The sequence below is a fragment of the Barbus barbus genome (genome assembly GCF_936440315.1).
Source record: "Barbus barbus genome assembly, chromosome: 40".
Lineage (NCBI taxonomy): Eukaryota > Metazoa > Chordata > Actinopteri > Cypriniformes > Cyprinidae > Barbus > Barbus barbus.
The window spans coordinates 23,495,538-23,522,646 of NC_136718.1; positions in this window are offsets into that span (position 1 = coordinate 23,495,538).

A 27,109-nucleotide genomic window follows, 5' to 3' on the forward strand; every position below is an offset into this window, starting at 1 on the left:
ATTAATACGATGAGTGTGTTGAATGGAGGCTTAAACAACACGACACTAAATGCTCTCTTTTCTTAGCTTGGCTCGAGCCTCCAGAGGTATTAAAATGCAAGAGTCACATTTAAGTAGGATGCAACTCTGTGCCATGCTAAAAATAAGCCTTTAACCATCTTGTAAATAGATATTACATTTTAAAACACTCATAATTAGACCAGTTACTTTTTTATTGATTATTATATATTATTCAGACAGTGGCAGTAAATTATTCCTAATTTATTTATTCTCTGATGTCTATTCATGACATTCAAATAAAATATTTTAGTTCAGAATCTTTTCTAAATCTTTTATTTTAAATCTTTTGATTGTTTATTTTACACTGATAATATGTAATGTGCATTGTTTAATCAGATTCCAAATATTGAGTACTTAAATAACTGCATATTACATTACAAATCCAAAATCAGACTACATAACTTTAAAAGGATTACATAATATTCACACAATAAAATTAAATTATTTATAATGTGTATTGATTTGATCATTTTTATCAGGATTCTCTGATGTCTGTTAATGACACGCATGTAAACAAATGAAATATTTCTCTTTTTCACACACACGTTGTTTTTTGTGGTTTATGGGGACTCTCCATAGGCGTAATGGTTTTTATACTGAACAAACTGTGTGTGCTATTGCCCTACACCAACCCTACACCTAAACTTAGCCCTCACAGGAGACTTTGTGCATTTTTAGATTTTCAAAAAAAACACCATTTAGTATGTTTTTTAAGCCTTTTGAATTACGGGGACATAGGCAGTGTCCTCATAAACCACCTTCATATTGTAATACCTCTGTCATACCCATGTCATTATACAAATTTGTGTCCTCATAAACCACATAAACATACACACACACACACACACACCCACAGACACACACACAGACTGCATGGGTAGCTGTACATTAAACAATTTTAATGCACGACATGAAGGCCAAGAACCACCCAACACAAAGCAGTGATTAAACTGACTTGCAGCTACTACCTGTGCATTAAACAATATCAAATACACCAATTAAGAAATTATGAAATTATAAATGATGAAATTATAAAATGTATTTTCTGATATGAATGTGCCAAATATCCTATTCAAATCTATGATAAATGATGAAAAAGTCAAAAGCAATCTAATCAAAAAGTAGTCAGAATACATTACTTAAAATATAATTAATAAATTGATAGTAACAAATTTTGTAATGTAATTTATAATTAGTAACAGACTACAATTTGTAATGTAAGAATTAATATTACATTTTAAAATACTTATAATCAGACTACAGTTACTTTTTGATTAATTACATATATTGTGCGAATAATATATATACATAAGTAAATTATTCATAATTGGTATTGATGTTATAATTTTTTAATCATAATTATTGATTCTCTGATGTTGGTTGATGACATCCAGGTAAACAAATCTATATATTTCACTGTTTAAGCGTTTCATTTTGATAGATTATTTTAAAATGTATTAATTTTTAATTCAATTAATTTGTATTTTTTTAAACATTTTTAAATTTACATTATTGGCTTTTCATCAACTTATGAATCCCATGCAGTTCCTTTTTTTATGACGTAATATTTTATACATTTTCTATTTTTATTATAGATTTCATATAGAAAAAATTCCTGCTGTTCCTTCCCAGTTTGTTATAAGATTTTTTCAACGCTATCTTGTGGCAATTCGTACATATTTTACGACCTCACTCGTACGATTTAGTATGATTTGTCTAAACCCCAGTGATGGGTAGGTTTAGGGGCGGGGTTAGGTGTACAAATTCATACGAATTGGCAACTTGTAAAATACGTACGATTTAGCAAAAATCGTATGAATTTGTACGAGTGAGGTCGTACGAATTAGCCACCTCGTAAAATATGCACGAATTGCCGTGAGATCGGGCTGGATTTTTTATATATATTGATTCTAGTTTTTTATATAGAATACATTTTCTTATACGAATATGGTACAAATCAGCCTTTTTATCTGTGATAAATGAGTTGGGTCAAAATAAATCTAAAAGTAGTCCGAATACATTACTTACAACTGATAAATTCCATTACTAACTATATTTTTCCCCATGTAATTTGTAAATAGTAACAGACTAGTAGTTTTTACCCAGCACTGTTAGCCACAGTTCAAGCAGCAACGCGATCAACACTCAGACACTGCACTTTCATTTCTGAACACAGTGTGAGTCATTACGCCCATAAAGAGCGAACAACCTCTTTTTATTCTCTTTGAAAATCCACTTGAAACCAGAGTCACGTAGCGCATGATCTGCCCAGAGAGATGGCGAACACTTCACAGGGCAGGAGGGCTCTCATTTCGGCACTGATGTGCGGCACCTTCAGAGCCGCGGCCGACAGCTGTTGTCATGGTATCGACCCAGGCCGTGGCCGCTGAAGTGCTTCCACAAGCAGGCTACTTTCATGAATCTTTACCTCAGATTGGTGCGTTTGCAGGTTGTGGAGACCCGCGCAAATAAAGGCTAGCATGATGGAATCACTTCAGCTTATTTACTGAGCCGAGGCTCAGGGCTTCATGTTTGTCTGGGATCTTATTGACTAGCTGATATGCCACCCGGAGTGATATGGGTTTTGAAGCACAAATTATTATGCTACAGAGGTGCTTAGAGATGTGTAAGAGGAGGATTTTTGAGTATATGGCCCTCTAAGAACCACTCATTTAAACACTTCCTCAGTATTTTTGTCTTGTTTTCCCAGTACAAATTTCGAAAATATTCTTAATCAAGATGGATTTACTTGAAGCAAGGTTATCTAAAATATTAAATCTTGCTTTCTGAAAAATTTATCAAAATTAAGTGACTTTATGCTTATAACAATAAAAAAATATCTGCCAGTGGGGTAAATTCCAAAAAAAAAAAAATTCAATTTGAAGGGGAAACGTTTATTTTTCTGACCACACTGGCAGTTATCTTGTGTTGTTTTGCTTCAAGTAAATGTATATTTAAGAATGTTTATATATTTGTACTGGAAAGCAAGACACCGAGGAAGAAAATCATTAATTTTGATAAATACTTTGAGTATAATCTGGCAAAAACTGCAGACTTAGGCAGGAACAGATTGTCTGTTTAATATGTAAAGTGACTGCAAGTACGCAAGTTATATATTTATTCATTTTATTTTATTTATCTGCTGTTTATCTGGATTTTATGGAAGCTTTTTTCAGCTTGTTTCTATTACAAAAAATAAATAAATAAAATAAAAGAGATAATTATAAAGTGATAATAGCTTTTTTATCTCATAAAGACAAAACTGACTTTGAGTTTAAATCTAAAAAGTAAAAAATCTAATTGCTAAGTAAAATCAGAATTGTGCAATAAGAAATAGATTTGTGAGAGAAACACAGAATTGTGAAAAAAGTCAGAATTGTGAGTATAGTGAAATATAAAATCAGAATTGCGAAATATGCACTCCGTCAGAATTGCGAGAAATGAAATCAGAATTGCAAAATATGCACTCCATCAGAATTGCGAGAAATGAAATCAGAATTGCAAGAAATAAAATCAGAATTGTGAAATATGCACTCCATCAGAATTGCGAGAAATGAAATCAGAATTGCAAGAAATAAAATCAGAATTGTGAAATATGCACTCCATCAGAATTGTAAGAAATAAAATCAGAATTGGAAGAAATAAAATCCGAACTGTGAAATATAAATTCAGAATTGTGAGAAAATGTATACCTCGGTTTAGATTTTTTTCACCTCAGAATTATGTTTATAAATTTCACTTCTGAATTGCAAGATAAAAAGTCCAAAGTAACTTTATTTTCCTTATGTGCAAAGTTAGATGCTCTATTTGATAATATTATGCAAAGACTTAGCTTTACCTCAGGCTAAATTGTGTCTTCAAGGGTTGCAAAAATTCCCATATGAGCAAATCTGTCTGTGCATGGCACATAAATACTGAATATGCTAAATACAGTGGTATTTATTATGAAATTAGTATAATATCTGATAGCTGTCACCTTGGCTACATGGCTTTGTGCATTCGTATGCAGGCAGAAAACATTTCTGTCTGCATCAATTGCCTTGTTCTACATGCATCTCAAAGAAGGCATGCAATGCTACTGAATCAGCCTATTCGACTCTTTAATGAAGGCTCAAAGTCAACATGAAATCAGAACTGATTCTGTGTACTTTCTTAATGCATGCTCCTGCTCTCATTGTGAATGATTCATTGGTGCATGCTAATTCAAATTAAAAATGGTTATCTTTATAATCTTTCATCAAAACACCTTGCCAACTTTTTCTCAGCTTGCATCACTAATCTTTTTACATTTCAGCCCCTTCTCGCCAACCACCTCCATCCATTCTGTTTAGAGGTGGGTGGATTGTAATATTGTGAAATATTATTATAATTTAAACGAGCTGTTTTCTATTTGAATATTTTTAAAATGGAATTTATTCCTGTGATCAAAGCTGAATTTTCAGCATCATTACCCCAGTCACACATTACATTAATTATCATTTATAATATTTAGTATTTTTTAAAGACAAACAACAAAATGATTAAATCTTAAAATAACATTACAATGAAAGTAATGGAAAATACAAAAATAAAAAAATAAAATAAAACTGATGCAAAATATTAATAAAAACTGTAGTAGTATTTAAAAAAACTGGTCTAGCATTTTAGGTTTACTGAAATATTTCTATTGACAAAAGAAAATACTGTTGGGATTGGATTGAAAAGAAAGTAAGTGGCTTTGCAAATTCCTAATTCCGTTATATAAATATTTGCAGAACAACATTTGATGTTGACTTGGACACATGTTGTATTTAAAAGCTTCTTTCGTCTCATCTTCACATGTGCTATAGACCTGTTTTCTTCAATGCGACAGTGTGTGACAGAGCGAGGGATAGAGAGACAGTTTAGCATGCAATGCGTTCACACGGCGTGACAAGCTCTGATTTCTGAAAGTGAAATGAAAAGCTCATTTGCCCAGGCAGCAAAAAGTGCCTCGGCGTAGGTGATCTAAGCCTCTGTATATTATTAGTGGTTCCTCTTTCTCGCTCTCAATCTTCTTCACCTACGCAGCTCCGGGCCTCTGCAGGGACCTGCTGCTGGAAGCAGAGCTGATTCTATGGAGGGCTTTGAAGGGCAAAAACTAGCCTAGCATTGGAAAAACCGTCTCGAACTGCTTGGTTGCTTGTGTAAGGGTTATTCCCAACCACCCAGCTGGATTAACCTCGCCCAGCTCTCAAAATGTAAGTACATGGAAATGAGAAGTAAATACAGACTGATATGGAGCTTGGATTCTCAAGGCATATCAATGCAGCGTCTTTATTTTTATAAAAACTCTTTTCACGAGAGGGAGAATCTTAAAACAAAACATGTCCAGGTTACATTTCGCCCTCAGATTTTCTTGCACTATGACATTATTTTAATTCACAAAAAACACATTCCCAAATAACCTGTTATGTTTCTAGATCTTTTTTTTTTTTTGTAATTCCTATTATTCTTAACAATGATTCTCATTATATTCTCACTTACAACCAGAAAAAAAAGCTTTACAACAAATACTCCTATTTTTTTTTATTTTACAATTAAAATAATACAATATATTTACACAGTAACAGGGTTATTATAGTTAACTTAAACATATTTTTGGTCTGAAATAAATTCACCTAGTTTCCAAGCTTTAAATTTATTTAACCTCACATACTAAAATAGCTAAAACTAAAAAAAAAAAAAAAAAAAAAAAAGCAACATATACCAACATATATTTAGAAAAAAAATGAAATGTCAAAAACATAAAACAAAAAAACAAAATTAAAATAAAAACTGATTAAATGTATTAATATGAACTGTAATTGTTTCTCAGTTATACTAAAATAACAAATTAAATTAAATTAAATTAAAATGGAATGAATGAATACAATTAAAATGAAAACAGAAAATCTAAAAATAAAAACAAAAATCAGAAAATGAATAAAAACTACACAGCAAATAATTCATAATTTGTCATTTTTAGATTTTTATGTTTGAATTTTATTTGTTATCTACTTCATTTTTTTTTTTTTTTTTTTGTCTGTTTTAATTTTAAAACTTTAAAATTAAAATTAAAACACAATATAAAAATAAAAACATTCAAAATATTAATAAAAACTATAATAGTATCTCAAGGATACTAAAAAACACTGCACAGAAAATTTGTTATTTATTTTCATTTATAATGTTTCTATTTAATTTTTTTGTTTAATATAATTTGTAATATACTTATTTATAAAATTTGTAATTTATAATTATATATAATTTATTTAAATTGTTATTTATTATTAACTTTTTATTTATTTTGGAATTTTTTTATGATGAAATATGAACTGTTTTCATGTCATTCATACAATACTTACGGCCTCATCTTGAAAACAGCTTGACATTTTATAACACAGTTGCAGAAACATTTAAAGTCAATGTCTATAAGTCAAGAACTAGTGTATTTTAGCAAATGCATTGTGAAAAATGGAACGAGAGTGTTTTTCACACCACATGGTCATTAATTTACATTAGTCTGCAGCAGAAAACCTGCACAGGTTGTGTTTTTCCTATTGATGTCGAATAAAAATGCATCTTCAGGTCTGTTAACACCTGTTCCAAAATCACAGATGCACAACGCCATGCCAAGCTGCAATTTGTCTCTGTTTGGCCCAAAAACAGGAACGCATACAGCAGTCTTGGACATCTGCTTGCCAAGGCTGAAAATTCAGACAATTTACAGAATCATTAAATCCACAATGCTCTATTCTCAGACGCCTGACACTTTCCCGGGAGGAATACACTTAACACGTGTTGGGTAAGCTATTTCTCATTTATTTCTCAAATGAATATTAGGGCTGCCAAAGTTAACACATTAATGTTTCACCCGATTACATTTGTTTAACACTTGGCTGTTTAGAATAACTTGGAAAATCTTCCTGTTAAGAAACGTGCGATACTTGAAGGTAGATTTGCAACTTGGAAACTTGATTTCAGTGATAGACAGACACATTCAGAAAGGAAATTCAACAAGTTTTAAGATTGTGTTAATACATTTTTTAAATCTACTGATCCCCTCCAATGATATTCATTGCCATACTTAACATGCACTGTAATTCACATAATATATAATACTTGCAAATCTGCATGGAAAATGCTGACAGCATGCTCTTCAGATATCTGCTGTAATATATTCCATCACTTGTCACTCTTATGGCATATTTGAAGATGATCTGACAATGACCTTGGCAGCCGTTATTTTGGGTTCAGTGAGTCAGCGGTTCTCTGATTTAATAACAGCGTACTGAACCTCGATTCACTTGCAAAGATGAAAATATCTGGATTTACACAAAGCATGGAAGTAAGATTGTTCACTCAAGGGGCTCTCAAGATTTCCAAAGGTGAAACGATCTTATGTTATTTGAGGGAAAAGAGCGGGTTCTTTCTAGCAAAATGGCACGTGAAAAGCCTCTAATGGTTCATAATGGGGTTTAATGGGGCATGTGGACTTAAAGGAATGGTTCAGCCAAAAATGTAAATTTCTTGAAATTGTACTCACCCTCAGGCTATTCAAGATGTAGATGTAGAGTTTGTTTCTTCATTAGATTTGGAGAAATAGCATTGCATCACTCGCTCACCAATGGATGCTCTGCAGTGAATGGGTGCCGTCAGAATGAGAGTCCAAACAGCTGATAAAAACAATCACAATAATCCACAATTAATCCACATCACTCCAGTCCATCAGTTAATGTCTTGTGAAGCAAAAAGCAGTGTGTTTGTGAAAAACAAATCCATCATTAAAGACATTTTAATCAGCTAAACAGCTGGTTAAAAAAGTCCTCCATCCATAATATTGCTATAAGTGCAAACTAATAGTGCAAAAGATGCTTTGTCTGAATCAGGAGAGAAATATGCACAGATCAAGCACCGTTTAGTTCTAAACAAAAATATGTTGATATGTGGATTTTGGTGTGAGAGAACAACAGGAAAGGGACTTTTTCACTGAAGGAAGCCTCATTGACTCAAATTTTTGCCAGAAACAAAGGTTTGAAGTTAAAACACCTTAATGTTGGATTTGTTTATTATAAACATGACGTTTTTTGCTTTACAAAATGTTAATTCATTGACTGGAGTGGTGTGGATACTTGTGGATTATTGTGATGTTTTTATCAGCTGTCTGAACTCTCATTCTGACGGCACCCATTCACCGCAGAGGATCTACTTGTGAGCAACTGACAATGCTAAACTTCTCCAAATCAATAAACTCATTTTGGATGTTGATTACTTTGATGATTTTATTAGCTGTTTGAAGTTTTGGGTGAACTATTCCTTTAAAATGCTGCTTATGTAGGCAGCTCACTAGGTTTTCTCAGAATCATCGACATGGAGGAAGTGGTGATATTTGCTTTTGGACTTCCTCTGACCGACTCTTTTGAGAATGTGCTTACTCTGATTTGAAAACTTCACATTTCAAACTCTATTGTACAATTGCAGACTTCCAGCACCTACCAACTCCAATAATTTATATGCATTTCAAACAGAGCCTAAATTAGCACCTAGCGCACAAACCACACGGCGTATAACACTAGCACTTGCTGAGAGTCGCGAGCGTCTCGGAGATGAGAGCGCAAGAGAGCAAGGCCCTGATTAGTCGAGTGTCACTGGAGTGCACTGAAGGGCTTCTCAGGAACAGTCTACCTACTTGAACAACTCGAGCTGATTACAATAATCAAATAAAAATCTGAAATAAATAATTGCTCTGTTCGCCGGTATGTGAAGAGCGCTCTGCATGACTGGAGGGGAAGTGATCACGAAACGGCATCTTAGATTTTGCACTGACTAACCAAAACTAGCAATATTCCCTAGTAATGTCTGAAAATGCTAGATATATTTAACAATTTTTTATTTTTTATTTATTTAAACATTTTTTCAAATGTATAATTGATTGTGGATTTGCTATTCCTATCTTTATAAAGAAAAAAATATATATATTTTTAACAGATATTTCAGACAGAATATATTATAATTATTACAATTACAATAATTATATATTATAATTATTACAAGTTTTATGATCTCACACACACACACACGCACACTCATAAGAAAAGCTTAAGAGTTCTTTTTCTTGAGATTCTCACAGTAACAAAACAGTCAAGTTAATGAACGCGTTTCATTTTAAGATCACAGCATGCAAGAAAAAATGAACCTCTTCTCGAGATTCACCCAGCAGGAATCACTTGAGCGAGATACTGATAATTTGAATAATAAAAGGCAATAAAATCAGAATCCAATCGCTGGAGTGCTCTACATCATAGGTCAATTAACTGCATCATCACACCGAGAAAAAAGAGAGAGTGAAAATCTTCATTCTAGAATGTTCTATAACATTTTTGGTGGGCAATGTGTCATTCAGGGAAAGAACCATACTCAGTTTCTTGCCATTAGCTTTACATTTGACTCATAATAATAATAATAATAATAATTCCTATTCTTTTTTCCCTATCATTTTTTTTCCACAGTTCTATATTTATATCTCAGAATCCTATTTCTCACAATTCTAAAGTATTGGAACAGTAAAGACAAAATTGCTCTGTTGGCTGTGGAGTCAAGACATTTACAAATATGATTAAAAGATGTGTATGAAACAAAACTACAGAATGTCACATTTTATTATTAGCCGTTTCAACAGAAGTTGAAGAAGTTCAGCACTTTTAGAGGTGCATCCCTCTATCAAGTATTGGAGCAGTTGCCTCACAGGTCTTTCTAAGTGATCAGCTGTGTCCTGCTGCATTAATTCTTCAGATATTAAAAGCAGGGAATGTGTTGAATCAGTTATATCCATTACTTCTGTATTCTGAATCCTGCAATCGATGATGTGTGCCACAAACCAGGATGAAGATGAGGGAGCTGACTTTGAGAGAAAAGTAAGCAATTTGGATGCTAAAAGAAAAGAGGAAGTCAATTAGAGCTCTAGCAAAAACAAAGGGCATGGAGAAATCAAGAGTTTGGAAACCACCAGAGACACCAGCAACCAACAACTAGCAGATCGACTGAGAAAACAACAGTAGTTGATGACAGACAAATCATAAAAGCTGTGAAAATGAACCTGAAAAGATCTGTAAAATCACCAACAACTTCCAGAAAGCTGGGGTGATGCTCTGACAATCTACTGTCCTCAGGAGACTTTGACACAGAATTACAGATGCTACACAGCAAGATGCAAACCTCTGACCAGCACCAAAAATAGAAAGGCAAGATTAGAGTTTGCAAAAAAGCACAAAGGTGAGCCAGAAGAGTTTTGTAGCTGTGTTTATGGACCGATGAGACAAAGATGAACCTTTATCTAAGTGATGGGAAAGCAAAAATGTGGAGGAAAAAAGGGAACTGCAAATGATCCCAAGCATACAGCCTCATCTGTAAAGCATGGTGGAGGTGGTGTCATGGCATGGGCCTGCATGGATGCCTCTGGAACAGGCCCTTTCAACTTTACTGATGACTTAATGTATGATGACAGTAGCAGAATGAATTTGGAAGGGTACAAAACGATCTTGCCTACCAATATTCAAGAAAATGCCACCAGATTAATTTGGAAGTGCTTCATATTGCATCAGGACAATAACCCAAAACACCCTGCCAGTTCAGTCAAGGAGTTTATAAGGGCAAAGAAATGGAAAGTCTTAGATTGCCCAAGTCAATCTCCAGATTGAACATGAATTTCGCCAGCTGAAGAGGAGAGTAAAGGCAGAAACTCCCCAAAATAAGCAACAATTGGAACTGGAATTGAAAAAGCATTTCAAAGGATGAGACCAAGACTCTGGTGATGTCTATGGGTCACAGACTCACTGCTGTGATTGTGATCAAGGGATCTACAACTAAATAATAGCTTTTAATCTTTTATATCTGCCTTATGTTCAACTGTCCCAATACTTATGCTCACATCAATGAGTGGGATGAACTCTAAAAGTGCTGTTCTTTTTATTTGGTAAAACATGTATGTGTTGAAACAGCTAATAATAAAATGACATTCTGTAGTTTTGTCTCATATTCATCTTTTAATTATATTTGCAAATGTCTTGACTCCACAGCCAACAGAGCAATTTTCTCTTTACTGTTCCAATACTTTTGGAGGGGACAGTATATATAAGAATTGTCTTTCCTCACAATTCTACATTTTTATCTCAGAATTCTTTTCACATTTCTAAATTTAAGTCTTTTTTTCCTCACAATTTTACACTTACATCTCACATTTTTTATTTTTTTTTGTACACAGTTCTAAAGTTATATCTCAGAATCTTGTCTTTTTTCTCACAATTCTCCATTTATATCTCAGAATTTTCTTTTTTTTTCCCCCTCCTAACAATATTTATATCACACACTTCTGTCGTTATTCCTCACAATTCTTTATTTTTATCCCCATCCCCATTTTTATTCCATATCTTTGTTCTAGTGTTGCTAAAACTAAAATGAGTTTGCACTGTGCTCCTCTGTCACGGTGCAAACAGCAAGGGATGATACAGGAGCACGCAGATGAGGAGTAAACTCAAAATAACAGTCTTTAATGACTCCAAACCAGGAAGGCAAGACAAGGCAAGGCTGACACAGACAGGAACACCGGGGAGTAACGAGTAGACAAGACGACATGAAACTGAACAGGTAGGAACTTAAATACACAGGTTAATGACTAAAACACAGCTGAACAGAATAAACTAATACTCACATTAAACAAGGACAGGAAACAAATATGGAAACATGAGACGCACGACAGAGGACTGACATCCTCACTGTAAACGTGAATACTGTGCTGCTATAAAATCTCTTCTAGAAGCAAATAAGCACAAAATGAGCTTGTGCGAGATATGAATTTCTAGCTTTGTTAAACATCTGCATATGCTGATGTGAAGTGCAGCTCATGCTTACACTATTTGCATGTTTTTCTGCACTTCACAGGTTTCACTAACTGCCATTTCTGGCTGAGAGACTGCTCATTTTCCCCACATGCTGTTCTCCGTATAATTTTATGGATAATTTAATGACATGCTAATTTTCATCACCACATAATCAGTGTGACAGATATTGTCATTTGATTACATTACTCAAGGATAGTTTTACTGTATTCATCAGAAAAATGTGCAATCACATTACCCACTTATGCAATGAGTTGTGATTCCCTTGCCAGCAGTTACACCTGCCGTGTGTGTGTGTGTGTGTGTGTGTGTTGGAATCACACTGTAGGAAGCTGTGCATTTGTTATGTGTCTGATCTGGCTGTGAGCACCTGTTTGTGAGTTGGTGTGATATGCGTTTGCATGGAAATCATGTAGATGGCTTTACCTCACATGAATAATATGCAGAATCTCATGATGCATTTCTGTTCTTCATGTCACTTTGTACTGACCATGTACCTTCGATTCCTTCAAACACACAAAAACACTTTATATTAAGTTCTATTTCGTATAAGTGATACAGTATGCATGTTTTTTTCACTATTATGCAGTACATACTTATGTTAACATCTAAAAAAAAAAAACAATTACCCATTTCATCTATTTAATTCGATGATTTAATCTTGATTTAAAAGCCTTTAGCTGATCTAAGTGTCATTAAAAACTGTTTACCTAATCCAAAAATGTATATAATTTGTCTGCATAAATACTGACCTTGAATGTTAATTATAATTATTTTATAGTATTAATTCATTTTAATTCATTCATAATTTATTTTAAATAGATTTGAGTTATTATAGATAAAATAAAATTAAAGGCATACATTTTTTTTGGACAATTTCAAATTAAAGATGCTAAATGATTGATCATAGCCTATAGTTTGAGTATTTTATGATTCTCTAAAACTTGTAATATGCTGACCAGCAGTTGTTGTCCTATTGTGACACATGCTGCAGAAGTAGTTTATATATAATGGATATTTTTAGCAGCATGGACATTTATTTGCTTGTATGCATCTACACTTATTTATTGTTCTGTTTTGAGTCACACATTCAATTTAGACACAAACTTTAAGATTTAGACATGAAGATAAGGGTGATGTTTACTGTCTGGCAGCATTCGTCTGGGTGTAAATCTGTCCTGTTTCAAACTGATAACACAGCAAAATTCTTAGGGGCAACAGAACAAGACTTTACTTCAATTTACTGCTCAACTTAAAATACACTACAGTTTAAAAAAAAGCAAAGCTGCAATATCATTACAATTTCAAATAATTATTTACTATTTTATTTTATGTCATTTATTTCTGCAATGCATAATTAGTCTCCAGTCTTCAGTGTCACATGATCCTTCAGAAATCTGCTCAAGAAACATTTTGGATTATTATCAATGCTGAAAACAGTTGTGCTGCTGAATATTTTTGTGAAAATTGTGATACATTTTACATGATAAATATAAAGTTCAAAAATCTTTATCTGAGATAGAAATCTTTTGTAACATTATTAATGTCTTCACTGTGCCTTTCGATAAATTTAATGCATCGTGGCTGAACTAAGGTATTCATTTCTTTAAAAAAAAATCAAGGATGGAAATGTTTTAATTTAGTTAAAAGGTTTTAGTTAACTAAATAATAATCCTGCTCTACACTCAGGTACACTCTTGATTGTTAGCAGACATGAGAAAGCAAGTGCTGCTGTTAATTCGATGAAGTTTCATTTCCATGTGGTGATTAAGACTCTATAGTTGAGAGTTCACACAAGCACCTGCTATTCATTTACTCGTCTTCTGTTCCTGCATGCTTGCATTAACTCATTTACATTCTCCACCTCCCCCCCAAACATCCCAAAAGAATAAAAAAAAGTTATGGACATTTGTCTCAGTGAAAGGGGCATAAGTCACTCCTTTCAGGATCAAAATGGAAAGTGTCCACCTGCCAAAAAACTTCTCTTTTCCCCAATGATGGATCACATTCTGAATTTGACAGGAGAGATAAAGTGTTCATCCCTCACTTCTGGCCTCTTCTTCTGTTTTTATCTTCCTTTATTCTCCTCAAACAAATTCGCTCTCTGCGGTCTGCTTTTTAGGACATTTCCAGAGATGGATTTCCAAAAATGGAGAATCTTCATTCACATTTTGCTCAGTTGAAACTGGGGGAAGAGATTTACCAAATTAAATGGAAAATCATGCGTTCTAATTCTTTACAGTTTTAATTATACATTTTATTTGTTTGTTTGTTTGTGTTTGTTTATTCATTCATTCTATTTATTTTATTGTATTTTGATGGCGATATTCCAGAACTGTAAGGGTGTTGGTCCAGTAATACATATTTCTTATTATAAATATAATAATAATAATATTTTACAAATTATTTATTTTTAATAATACTATTATTTGATAGCTTTTATTCCAGAACTAAGGATGCTAATCCAGTAATATATATATTTTTATTATTAATGATTTTTTAAAATCATTATTTTTTTTAATAACAATTTATTTTTACTTTATTTATTTTATTTGATCAGGGGCAGTATACATTAATAATACATAAAAATGTCAAATGTGCCAGATTTAATTTTTTTTATTAATGTTATTTTTATGGAAATGCCAGAACTATAAGGATGTTGATGTGTTTTATTTGTAATTATAAAATATTATTATTATTATTATTATTATTATATCTAAAAATAATTGCATTTATTTATTTACTTATGTATACATCCTTTTATATGATTATTTGATAGCAATGTTGTTCCACAATTAATAAAGAATGCTGATCCAGTAATATAAAATAATATAATATAATTATATTATATTATATTATTTCCCTGAAGTAACAGAGGTTATGTCAATGGTGATTCAATAACATGTCCTACTTGGAAGATTTTAAGATCTATTTCGGACTGTTTTTCTGTGACAGTCATCTTTCTGCATTCAGGTGCAGCTGAGAAGTCGAGAGCGTCATGATGTCTATTGTGAAAGGATATGGAATATGAGGTAGAAATAGCTTAATTTTCCCTTCACAGATGACTCACTGATTATTTTCATAATTCAGTCATATTCCTCCATGGATGCCTTTGGTGAAGCCCTGCATACTGGGATCTCCTGTCAGGAGATTTAGAAGGTATTATATTGTAAGTTCACTGGCATATATGAACCTAGAGCTCTGTGCTTACTATGGGTTATGCTTTTATTTGTTTTTATACATAAAATTTGTCTTTATAAATATAAATAATTATATATACTGTTCATTATTTTACAATGTTCCATTGATATTAATCAAATCAATGGGGAATAAACTAAAATAAATAGGCCTAAGCTTTTTCATTTCAAAGTTATACAGAAAGCAAGAGCTCACAATTTCCCTCCCACATACTTTTCTTCACATAGACATCTAATTTATGAAATATGACCTATTGTCATTTTCTTACATTTCTGCTGTGGTAACCATGGTCTTCTTCTACTGATTTTGCTTAGTTATGAATAATTGCCAGAGACAACTTTTTCATTAGATCGACAAAAGTTAAATGTTAAGCGCCTCAAGAAGGAAAAAAGAACGTTATACAAGAGTATGAGGGTGTAAGAATAAGTATTATTTAAAGTTTTTTTTTTTTTTTTTTATTAGCCTTTTAGCAAATTTTTACTTTACCAAAAATCTAATTTAGATTAGATTAAACATATAGATTAAACTTTGATCCTGAATTATTATATGTTGTTTTGATCCTGCCTGCCTTTAAGACGCACCAGTGCTTTCAAAAACAGTAGGCTATGCTTATCTGCGTGATCCTAAATATATCAGCTAATTTTTCAGAGCCAGAATTAAATGACATATTAACAGATTCACAAAACAATCTGTGCTGAAATGTGCCCCTCAAACTGTAGATCTGACTGAAATCTGTGACGTTGTCAAATAGGAGATAAAAAAAAAAAAAAAGATTAAGCTGTGAAATAATTTAAATGTGTGAATTGCAAAACCCATTTGTGTACTGTAGCCTATAGCGGTCTCAAATACTTACAAGCAAACCGAAATTAACAGCTGAACCTCTCCAAGCAACAATTCAGTGTTCTCGAATGAATCAATGTTTTGAATAAATCGGTTCATTGATTCCGTAACTCACTCAAAGCCAGTCGCCTGTCTTTCCTGAGTGAAGCAGTATTTTGAATGAACCGAATGAATGAATGATTCACTGATAAATTTGTCATTTGTCGCCACCTAATGATGTAACAACTAATGTTTTGAGCTCGAAAGGTAGTGTTTTTTGCAATAAAATTAACTCTCGTCAAAGGATCAAGAAAAAATGGATTTCTCCTGATATGAGCTCTTTAAGAAGAGGATGCGTGTAAGATGCCATCTGCTTTGTTCTACCACTAATAAACCACTCTGCATCAACATCTCCCTCGACTATTCCCCTTTGCTCATCTGCATCAGAATGAGTTAACTGAGAGACCCCTGATCTGACAGAACACGCTATGAAACATGCCTGCAACAGAAATGCCGATCTCTCAGAGACGATTCACAATTCACTGTTCCAGTGGAGCTTTGGAAATGATGATGACAGACGGAAACATGAGCTTCTCGCTTCTAGTTGCATATACTGATGCATCTCTCCCAAATGCAAAGATTATGACAGACAAAGATGAGAATTCACTCCAACAGCACTTTTCCGCTGCTCCTTGCGGTAGTTTGTGTGTCTCAGAGGAGGTCATTTAATGGACGGCGCTTCATCCACACAGACCACGATTCCTTGTTCTCAGCAGCTTTTGTAAAGTCAAGAAACCATCGAAAGGCAGAAAACAGCACAAAAAATGTCTGGTGATAGAAACTTAGGCCGGAAAGGGACTTGATGGCGAAGGGTTTTTGGTGACTGTAAATGCACATTTGCAATAATGTCCCTCTTAACTGCAAGATGTAGAGGAATCTATCTGTATGTCTGTCTGTCTATCAATCCATGAATTTTTTTATCTATATCTATCCATCCATCCATCCATCCAATCCATGAAATTTTTAGATCTATCTATCCATCCATCCATCCAATCCATGAAAGTTTTAGATCCATCCATCCATCCATCCATCCATCCAATCCATGAAAGTTTTAGATCCATCCATCCATCCATCCATCCAATCCATGAAATTTTTAGATCCATCCATCCATCCATCCATCCATCCATCCATCCATCCAATCCATGAAAGTTTTAGATCCATCCATCCATCCATCCAATCCATGAAAGTTTTAGATCCATCCATCCATCCAATCCATGAAAGTTTTAGATCCATCCATCCATCCATCCATCCAATCCATGAAAGTTTTAGATCCATCCATCCATCCATCCATCCAATCCATGAAAGTTTTAGATCTATCCATCCATCCATCCAATCCATGAAAGTTTTAGATCCATCCATCCATCCATCCAATCCATGAAAGTTTTAGATCCATCCATCCATCCATCCATCCAATCCATGAAAGTTTTAGATCCATCCATCCATCCATCCATCCAATCCATGAAAGTTTTAGATCCATCCATCCATCCATCCATCCAATCCATGAAAGTTTTAGATCCATCCATCCATCCATCCAATCCATGGAATGTTTAGATCTATCTATCTATCTATCTATCCATCCATCCATCCATCCATCCATCCATCCATCCATCCATCCATGACATTTTAGATCTATCTATCCATCCATCCATCCATCCATCCATGACATTTTAGATCTATCCATCCAATCCATGGAATTTTTAGATCTCTCTCTCCATCCATCCAATCCATGAAAGTTTTAGATCCATCCATCCATCCATCCATCCATCCAATCCATGAAAGTTTTAGATCCATCTATCTATCTATCTATCCATCCATCCATCCATCCATCCATCCATCCATCCATCCATCCATCCATCCATCCATCCATCCATCTGATATTTTACACCTGTCTATTAATCCATTCATCTATGACATTTTAGATCTATCCATCTTCAACCATGTTCATAGTTTCTAACATTGTCTTTCAGAACACCATACAACATGAGTACAATCTGATGTCTATTTTTTTTCTATTCTGTTTTACGATAAATGTTATGGCCCGTTGTAATTAGAGGTTTCAATTCCACTGTAGCACAATGTTTCCTTTGAGAAGGAAGAAGAGCAGTAAATATGAGCAAGAACAATAGTGATGCTTGCCTAAGCAACAGTTCTAATTAATAAAAGAAATATGGACACAAATGCAGTAAGAGTAAAAGCTATCTTAGCAAAACCATTTGAAAATTTCGTTCAGTATTTTAGGTATTTATTCAGAGGGAGTGCTGCTGTTACCTGGCCTGACTGTTGTATAAATTAGATCTGGATGCCTGTGGTGTCCATACACAGCAAACCGTCGAATCTGTCCTCTGTCACAGTGTTACATACTATCCCTCTGTCCTCAGGCTATTCCAAGGCCAGCTTATGGTCTGCCATATATAGCTTTTGATTATTGGATGAGACGCAGGAGTCATTTATCATAAAGGGAGTAGACAAAGCATGTTTGCTCACCGAGGGAAACCTCAGGGGCGACTGATTCCTCGCTTAGTTTGTACCACACAAGTCAAAGTCTCTGCTGACTTCGCTGTCCTTGTATTTCAAAGGTTTGATCAAACTGGTTTTTGAAAGGTTTCCCTGGAAACTGGAGAAATCTCCAAGAAAAGGATTTACTATCACAGCTGAATGAAATGCTTATAAATGTACTAGAGGGGAGTATTAGCCAATAATTGAAGCACAAAATATTTTGCAGCAATAACAGATTCTGTAACTGTAAAGATAAGCTCTTTGCAAAAACTTACGCAAGTCTCAGCAATGCTTCAGATGTACGGTCCACTGAAGAGGTGTGCATCACAGATTTCACCATGCGCTTAATATTATACACTAATGTTCAATCAATCAATAAATAAATGGATCAGGGTTATTCTTAACTAAAACTAGACCTGAAACTAAAATTAAAAGAATACAAAATTAGTTAGTTAAATACTTTTAAAAATTATAATAAAAAAACTATGTATATAAAAATAAGTAGAAAATATAAAAATATAAACTAATTCAAAATGTTAATAAAAAAATGAAATTTCTACAAGTTTCTACTTTTTTTCACCTCTGAAATTGGCTATTTTTTTTCTTTTATAAATAGATGGGTTGGTTAACGCTTTGATGTTTCTGAATATTTTAACCCCATCCGAGGCTTGATGTTTTTTTTTTATAGTGGTGTATTATTAATACTTTTTTCTTTTCTCTTTAATCTGCTTGTCATGCTGTAAAATTCAGTCATGCCAATTTTTTTTATGTATAAATCAAAATATTATGTATCTTTGCACTACACATGTTTTGCAAGAAGATGTTGGTTAATAAAAAGAAACAAAATTAAAATTAATTGGACAGCCCTATAACGAATTTCATTTGCAAAGGGCTTTTAGCTCATATTAAAACTGGAATATCTGCATCAAAAAATATTTATAGTAACAAAGCCAGCATGGAGAAATCATTCCCTGAAAACCTGAGCATCTATTCTCTTTTTAATTGCCTTACAAATGTTTTTATTTCTTAGTTTTTATAGCAGTGGGTGGGAATCTCATATGATTTGAATATAGAACAGGCTGTCTCCAGACAAGCAAATCTAATCTTTCATGATCCAGCACTGTCTATTATTATTAGTTTTGCTATGAAAAAGAAAACTAATTTGAAAATCCGAGGAAGATAATTAAATGCCAAACAAGTACATCCCCTGAAGACTTCCACATTGGTCTTGATGTTCTAGATGACTCTGGAACGACAGGGAATGAATTTAGATGCGTTACCTGAATATATTAGACAAGGGTAAATCTGCTAACTGTCTAAATAACAGCATGCCTTTAACCTTTGAACTTGACAGAGTGGGTCACGATTATGGAAGCATGAAACAAATGCATTGGAAGAATTAATGTGTTATATTTCATTGCATTGAAACAATCTTAGCAGTTGTGTTTGCCATAATTTAGATCAAGCAATGGAGACATTTTTCTTTTTTATTTTGAGATTTTGAGACAGAAATATTTTTATTTGCTCTTAAAATGGAATTTTATCATATTATAAGACAAGTTTTGCCCTTTTTTTTCCAAATACAAGTCTATGAAAAATATATGCTTGGATAGATTAAACAAAAGTACAATCAAATTTGTCCCTACTAAATTCTACACCCTTAAAAAATTGTAACACGCCATGTCCGAATTTGGATACTATTAATCCAAAAAAATTAAAAACAATAAAGCTTATGGAGATAATTATAATATAAGTCAGACATTGAAGTGAGTTGCTGTTTTTGTCAGTCTTCTGGGGAAGATTCATTCACTTGTTGTATGAATGTGGCAATGTTTTGGTGAGTTTTTATTTCTAAACTCATTTGGTAGTGACTTTTTCTTTGGATTTTTTGACTACTCAAAAGAGAATATAGGAAAATAACTTAGTGTCTTTCCTGCCATCTTAATTTCACATACATAAACAAAAATCTAGCTATAAACCTCTCTTTTCTTTATTCAAAATTGATCTAGATAAGTATATGGAAACTATCCAAAGCTCTGTTAATCCTAAAGCAGGGAAAATATTCTCTATATCCTATGTGTTCTCATAAGGTGAAGGAAAAAAGGTTACTATAGTAAAACCACAGTAACCAGAAATTAACCATAGTTTAACCATGGTTATTATTAGAAAAACTAATTATACAAAAAAAAACAAAAAAAAACATGGTTATTTTTCTTAAGGGTTGTGTATTAATATATTATTTATTTTATTTTTTTTAACTGTACTGCCTTAAAGGTTTGATGTTTTGTACTGTTTAATAAAAAAAAAAAAAAAAAAAAATCTGTAAAAAAAAAAAAAAATTGTGAACAGGCTCCGGAGTCCTGATCTCAATTAAATGATTTATGATCCACGGTGCCATTCGCACCAAACAAGACGACCGAGACCCACCTTTTCAGCTTCCAAATTAACTGCGGTTTGACTGATATATGCACAAACACAATATGCACAAAAGACCATCTTAAAAACAAAACAAAACAAAAACAGGATGTGGTGAAGCATACCTGGTACTTCCTGTCATAGGAGTTGTCCATGTTGTCCATTAAAGTTCAGTACAGGTGTCAAATCGCCGTTTCCTTGCAGCAGATCTTCATTTGTGTGTTGTATAAACTCTTTGTGAGTTCTCAGCTGGTAAATATACCTTACACATATAACGAATGCATTTAGTCCAGAATACAGCAATGTTTTGGATAGGCCTATTCAGTATGTTCCATTGCAAAATATCATAAAAAGCTGTAAAATTAGGTTTTTTTTTTTTAAATAACAGCGTAAATGCTAAGTGAACCAGGTCTAAATGTAGGCCTATCGTTTTCATTTTGGTTTGGACCAAAAGAATTGAACTACAAATGTGAACAAACCCTACAATTTCATGCTCATTACTAATGCAGCAGCAAACAATGAAAACACTTGAAGTAGCCTATCATTGGTGTAGAGAGGGAAGAGGTGGAGACTAGAGCAAACAAGCGGCGAGAGAGTGATCATGTGACTTATTATATGACCTGCCCACAATTGAGACCTTTTCCCGCCCTCTCTCCAACCAAAATAGAAAAGTAAATAGGCTTACAAAAACTAAAGTAGTTTTCTGTAATTTATTTATTTTTTTAGTTCTATATTTTTTATTTTATTCTTTAGCATATTTATAAAAATCATTTAAAATAAATAACTTTTTTTTTTTTTTAGTTCAGTTTATTTTTTCGCTGCTAGATTTTTAACTAGTTTTTAAATATTTAATAACGATAGCATTGTTCCACTGCTCTACATGAAGGTTAAACAATCATTTCTTTGCTAATCTTGAGTGTCCTACATGTTACATCATGAATCTCAGATTGCTTTATTGGACTTCACACAAACCAGTACAGGACTCATATTAGAAGCTGGGTATCGAAGCCTCGGCGCCGTGACTGACAGTAGTCTGAAAAATAAGAAGCATTTCAGTCCAGAGTCATTATGTTTTCCATCCAACACCTGAAAGCAGCTCATAAGCCGTGTCTGTTCCATTACAATCATTCTGAACATCACCTCTTACCTTGACATGTTCCATCTATAAGCTCAAACTCGAGCGCAGACACAAACCCATAATAATAAAAAGCACGGGTGCCAATCATCTGTGCCAACCTTTATGGAAAACTACAGACTCATATTCATGACAGCTCATCTTTGTTGCGCAGACTATGTAATATTTGGCGGTCAGACTGCCCTCCTCACTTTTGACGGTCGGTTCGGAGGTTAGAAAGGGAACTCTGAGAGTATTAAATGTCAACAGCGTCCTTCCACAGAGCTCTCGAGGGCTGATTCTTCCAGCTGAAACACAGAGGAAACTGTTTAAATTGAATGGGCTCTTTGCTGAATTTGCAGGATGTCCAATAAACTTGAGAACAATCTGTTATTAGTGATTACAGACAAATTTTATGTGCTTGAAAGGTCGAAAAATTGCAGGATTTTGTACCGACAGCGTGTGTTAGATATGGCTCCAGACTGCGACTAATACGAAAATGGCTATAAGGGCATAGTTTGGTTTGAACATTGGGGGGTTGAAGTGTGTACTGTTTTTGTTGAGTCCCAGGTCTTGCTCACTCATAAGGTTTATTTGTTTGTTTGCTTGCTTATTTGTGAAATGGTCTTTCGTTCTATCATCTATAAATTGGTGCAATAAAGTAACATCATAGTTAACAATTACTTGTTTACATATACATATATAGCCTATTATGTTTTTTATATTATTTAGGCACTTATAGGCTATAGTTTGACAGAACATGCAATGGGAAATCAATCTAACATTTTCTTATATTGATATTGTTTATTTCTTGCTCCTTAACAGTTCGTCAGGCTCTTAATGATTTAATCTATGCCATCTCTTGGAATATCTGAAGGTCATGTAACCATAGTTCTACAACAAGTTAGACTAAATTTTACACAATAAATAAGCCTACAATAAAACGTGATAAATTCTAGTAAAGGTGGCCATGAGTTTAAAACGATTTTAATATACAAGTGCATCAAAAAAAAAAAAAAAAGTTTTTGTAAATTATAAAAAATAAAACAGAGAGAGAGAAACTTTCATATATTCTAGATTCATTAAATGTAAAGTAACATTTCAAAAGTTGTTTTGTTTTAACTTACAGCTCATGAAAGTCAAAAATCCAGTCTCTCAAAATGTTTGAATATTTCCTAAGATCAATAAAAAAAAAAAAAAAAAGGATTTGCCAAACAGAAAATGTCAAGTTCTTTAAAGTTCATTAATGCACTAAAAACTCCAGCGTCAGTGAGGTGTGGGAAGCGATCAGCCGGTGGCTCTGCTGAGGCATTATTGAGCCTTCAGCTCGTCTGGATTTTTGGATCGACGGTTTCTAATCTTTCTCTTGTAAATTTCCCATAGATCCCATATGGAGTTCAGGTCAGGCATGTTGGCTGGCCAATCAAGCACAGTAATATCATGGTCAGCAAAGCACTTGGAAGTGGTTTTGGCTCTATGGGCAGGTGCTAAAGTCCTGCTGGAAAAGGAAATAAGCATCTCCATAAAGCTTGTCAGCAGAAGCATAAGTGCTCCAAAATCTCCTGGTAGACGGCTGCATTGACTTTGGACTTAATAAATCACAATGGACCAACACCAGCAGACGTCACAGCACCCCTTCGGAAACTTCAAACTGGACTTCAAGCAGCTTGGATTCTGCTCCTCTCCAGTCTTCCTCCAGACCTTGATTTCCAAATGAAATGCAAATTTTACTTTTATCTGAAAAGAGGTCTTGGGACCACTGAGCAACAGTCCAGTTCTTTTTCTCCTGAGCCCAGGTAAGATGCATCTGACGTTATTTCTGTTTCAGAAGTGGCTTGGTAGCCCTTTTCCTGAAGATGTCTGAGCGTGGTAACTCTTGATGCACTGACTCCAGCTTCAGTCCACTCCTTTGAAAGCTCTCTCAAGTGTTTGAATTGGCTTTGCTTGACAGTATTCTCAAGCTTGCGGTCATCCCTGTTGCTTGTGCACCTTTTTCTACCCAGTTTCTTCCTTCCAGTCAACTTTGCATTTAATATGCTTTGATACAGCACTCTGTGAACCCCTTTCAGTAATGACCTTCTGTGGCTTACCCTCTTTGTGCAAGGTGTCACCGATTGTCTTCTGGACCATTGCCAAGTCAGCAGTCTTTCCCATTATGGTGGTTTCAAAGAACAAGAGATACCCAGAATTTCTACTGTAGGGATGGTCATTAATTGAAACGAAGATACTAGATTTTTTACTTTCATGAGCTGCAAGCTCTAATCATCAAAATTAAAAAAAAAAAAAAAAAAAAAAAAAGTTTGAAATGTTTTACTTTACATGTAATGAATCTAGAATATATAATGTTGAACTGAATCCAAGATGGCGCCTGTGAGAGTGGCATGCCGTCTATCGCTCCTCACTATGTCTTATATTTGGCTGTTTTTATGTGCTCTCATCCCCTTTTACTATGCCGAGTCTTTCGTTTACGATCGTCAGACACTCCTGGACATTCGCAGTTGCTGCGTGGATGTTTTTGACGCGAAAGTAGGAAATTTCGCAGACAACACATACAGGAGCACTTTAAGAGACATTCCAGATTTTCTTCGCCGCTGGCCATTGGATGTTATCCCGAGGAAGCGTCGGAGAAGGCGTGGGAAACGCAGCGGATTAATTGTCAGATTAAAGACTCATCTGCGAGCTGGTTTTTTACTCAACTCTACGTCTTGGCCACGGATTAAGGATTTGATCCGCTTCGCGGTTTGGCATTCGCCGGTCCCGTCAACTCGTTGGCTTATAGATACTCGGACTGATCTCCCTGCTCTTCCCGATCCTTCGGCTCGACTGCTACAGGATCCTGATTCACGGATTATTATTCGACCTCGCCCTGAGGGAGTAAACACTGCTAATCTTCGTCCTCTAAGGAAAGCCTCGGCCTCACGCAGCTCTCTACGCTCTCCAAAAATGGCGCTGATCAACGCACACTCCTTGGTTAATAAGACATTTATTCTAAATGATTTTATCTCATCTTACAGTTTGGACTTCCTGTTTATCACTGAAACCTGGATGAAGGTAGGAGATCTGAGCCCTTATTCAGAACTTGTCCCAACAGACTATTGTTTTTATAATTCTCCACGTCCTGTTGGTAGGGGTGGAGGGTTAGCTGTCATTGCTAAAGAAAGCTTTAGATCACGCTGTCAACTGCTACCCTCCATCAACCCCACAAGCTTTGAAGTTCAGCTACTACTACTTGACTGGTCTCAACCTATTGTGTTAGCTCTAATATATCGACCACCACATCTGACGAAAGGTTTTATTGAAGAATTTTCTGAGTTTGTAGGGGATCTTATCACTACACATGATAGGATTCTTCTTTTAGGAGATTTTAATGTCCATGTATGCTGTCCTTCGAAACAACTAGCGGCGGCGTTTTTGAATGTCATTGACTCTTTTAATCTAATGCAATGGGTTAAAAAACCTACACATAATCAAGGTCACACTTTGGACTTAATTTTGTCTTTTGGTCTGTCTATAATTGATACTGATGTGATCGAATCTCCTATTTCTGATCATTTTCCTATCATGTTTAAAATGTCTCTTCCCGCAATCCCTCATATAACTGCCTCTGATATAAGACAAGTCCGAGTGTATTCACCACGATTCTGTGAGGCCTTTACTGAACGATACAATGATATCAGTTCTTCTGTATCCCTTGAGTTTTTAGTATCTGATTTAGATGTCGAACAACATTTTGAATCGTTAAACACTGTATGGTTGGAGATATTAAATGCTATTGCACCTTATAGGTCACTAAAGCCGAAGCGTAAATCAGAGCCTTGGATAGATCAAGATATTCGTTCACTGAGACAATCATGTAGGAAAGCAGAAAGAAAGTGGAAGAAAGACAAACTGCAAATATCTTTTAATATATTTAAACACTGTTTATCGTTATACCAGAGAGCTGTTAAGAAAGCCAAGTCTCTCTATTTTTCTAATTTGATCGAGAAACATCATCAAACTCCTAGAGTTCTTTTCTCTGTTATAAACTCGGTACTAAATCCTTCTGTACAGACTTTCCAGAATCCTACCAGTGCATTATGTGAAGATTTCTTGAATCATTTTGGGGACAAAATTACTCATCTGAGAGCTCAAATACAAGTGACCAATGATGAAATGATGACGTTAATGAGTCCATCGGCCTCTTGGACCACTTTTAATTCTATCTCCCTGCAATCTTTAAAGGAAGTAATCACAAAACTAAAACCCTCCCCAAGCCCCCATGATATTATACACCCTCGCTACTTGAAGCAAATAATTGATACTGTAGGATCAGGGCTTGTATCTCTACTCAATAAATGTCTGCAATCAGGGTTCATCCCTGATAGTTTAAAAATGGCCACAGTCACCCCTGTGCTAAAGAAACCCTCACTGGATGCTTCTATTTTAGCAAATTTTCGGCCTGTTTCTGTTCTACCTTTCATCTCTAAGGTGATGGAAAAAATTGTCTCTTTACAACTCCAGTCGTTTTTAACTAATAATCACATCTATGAGACTTTTCAATCAGGCTTTAAATCACTGCATAGTACTGAAACTGCCCTTGTAAGAGTTCTTAATGATATTCTAATGGCCACTGATTCTGGTGATTCTGTCATTTTAGTTATGCTGGACCTGTCTTCAGCCTTCGACACTGTTGATCATGCAATTCTCATCTCTCGCTTGGAGTCTTATGTGGGTCTGGGAGGGGCGGTTTTAAATTGGTTCAAATCTTTCCTAACAAATAGAACTTTCTCAATTAAAATAGGAAATTTCTCTTCCTCTTTACGCAAGCTAACCTGTGGTGTACCCCAGGGGTCTGTTCTTGCACCTACTCTCTTTTCTCTCTATCTACTTCCCTTGGGGTCCATCTTTAGGAAACACGGCGTTTCTTTTCATTGTTACGCTGATGATATGCAAATCTATCTGCCTTTGACCACGGAAAAGAAGCATGTTCTTAATAGTTTATCAGCATGTCTGGATGACGTAAAATCATGGCTCTCAAAAAATTTCCTTTTTCTAAATTCAGATAAATCGGAAG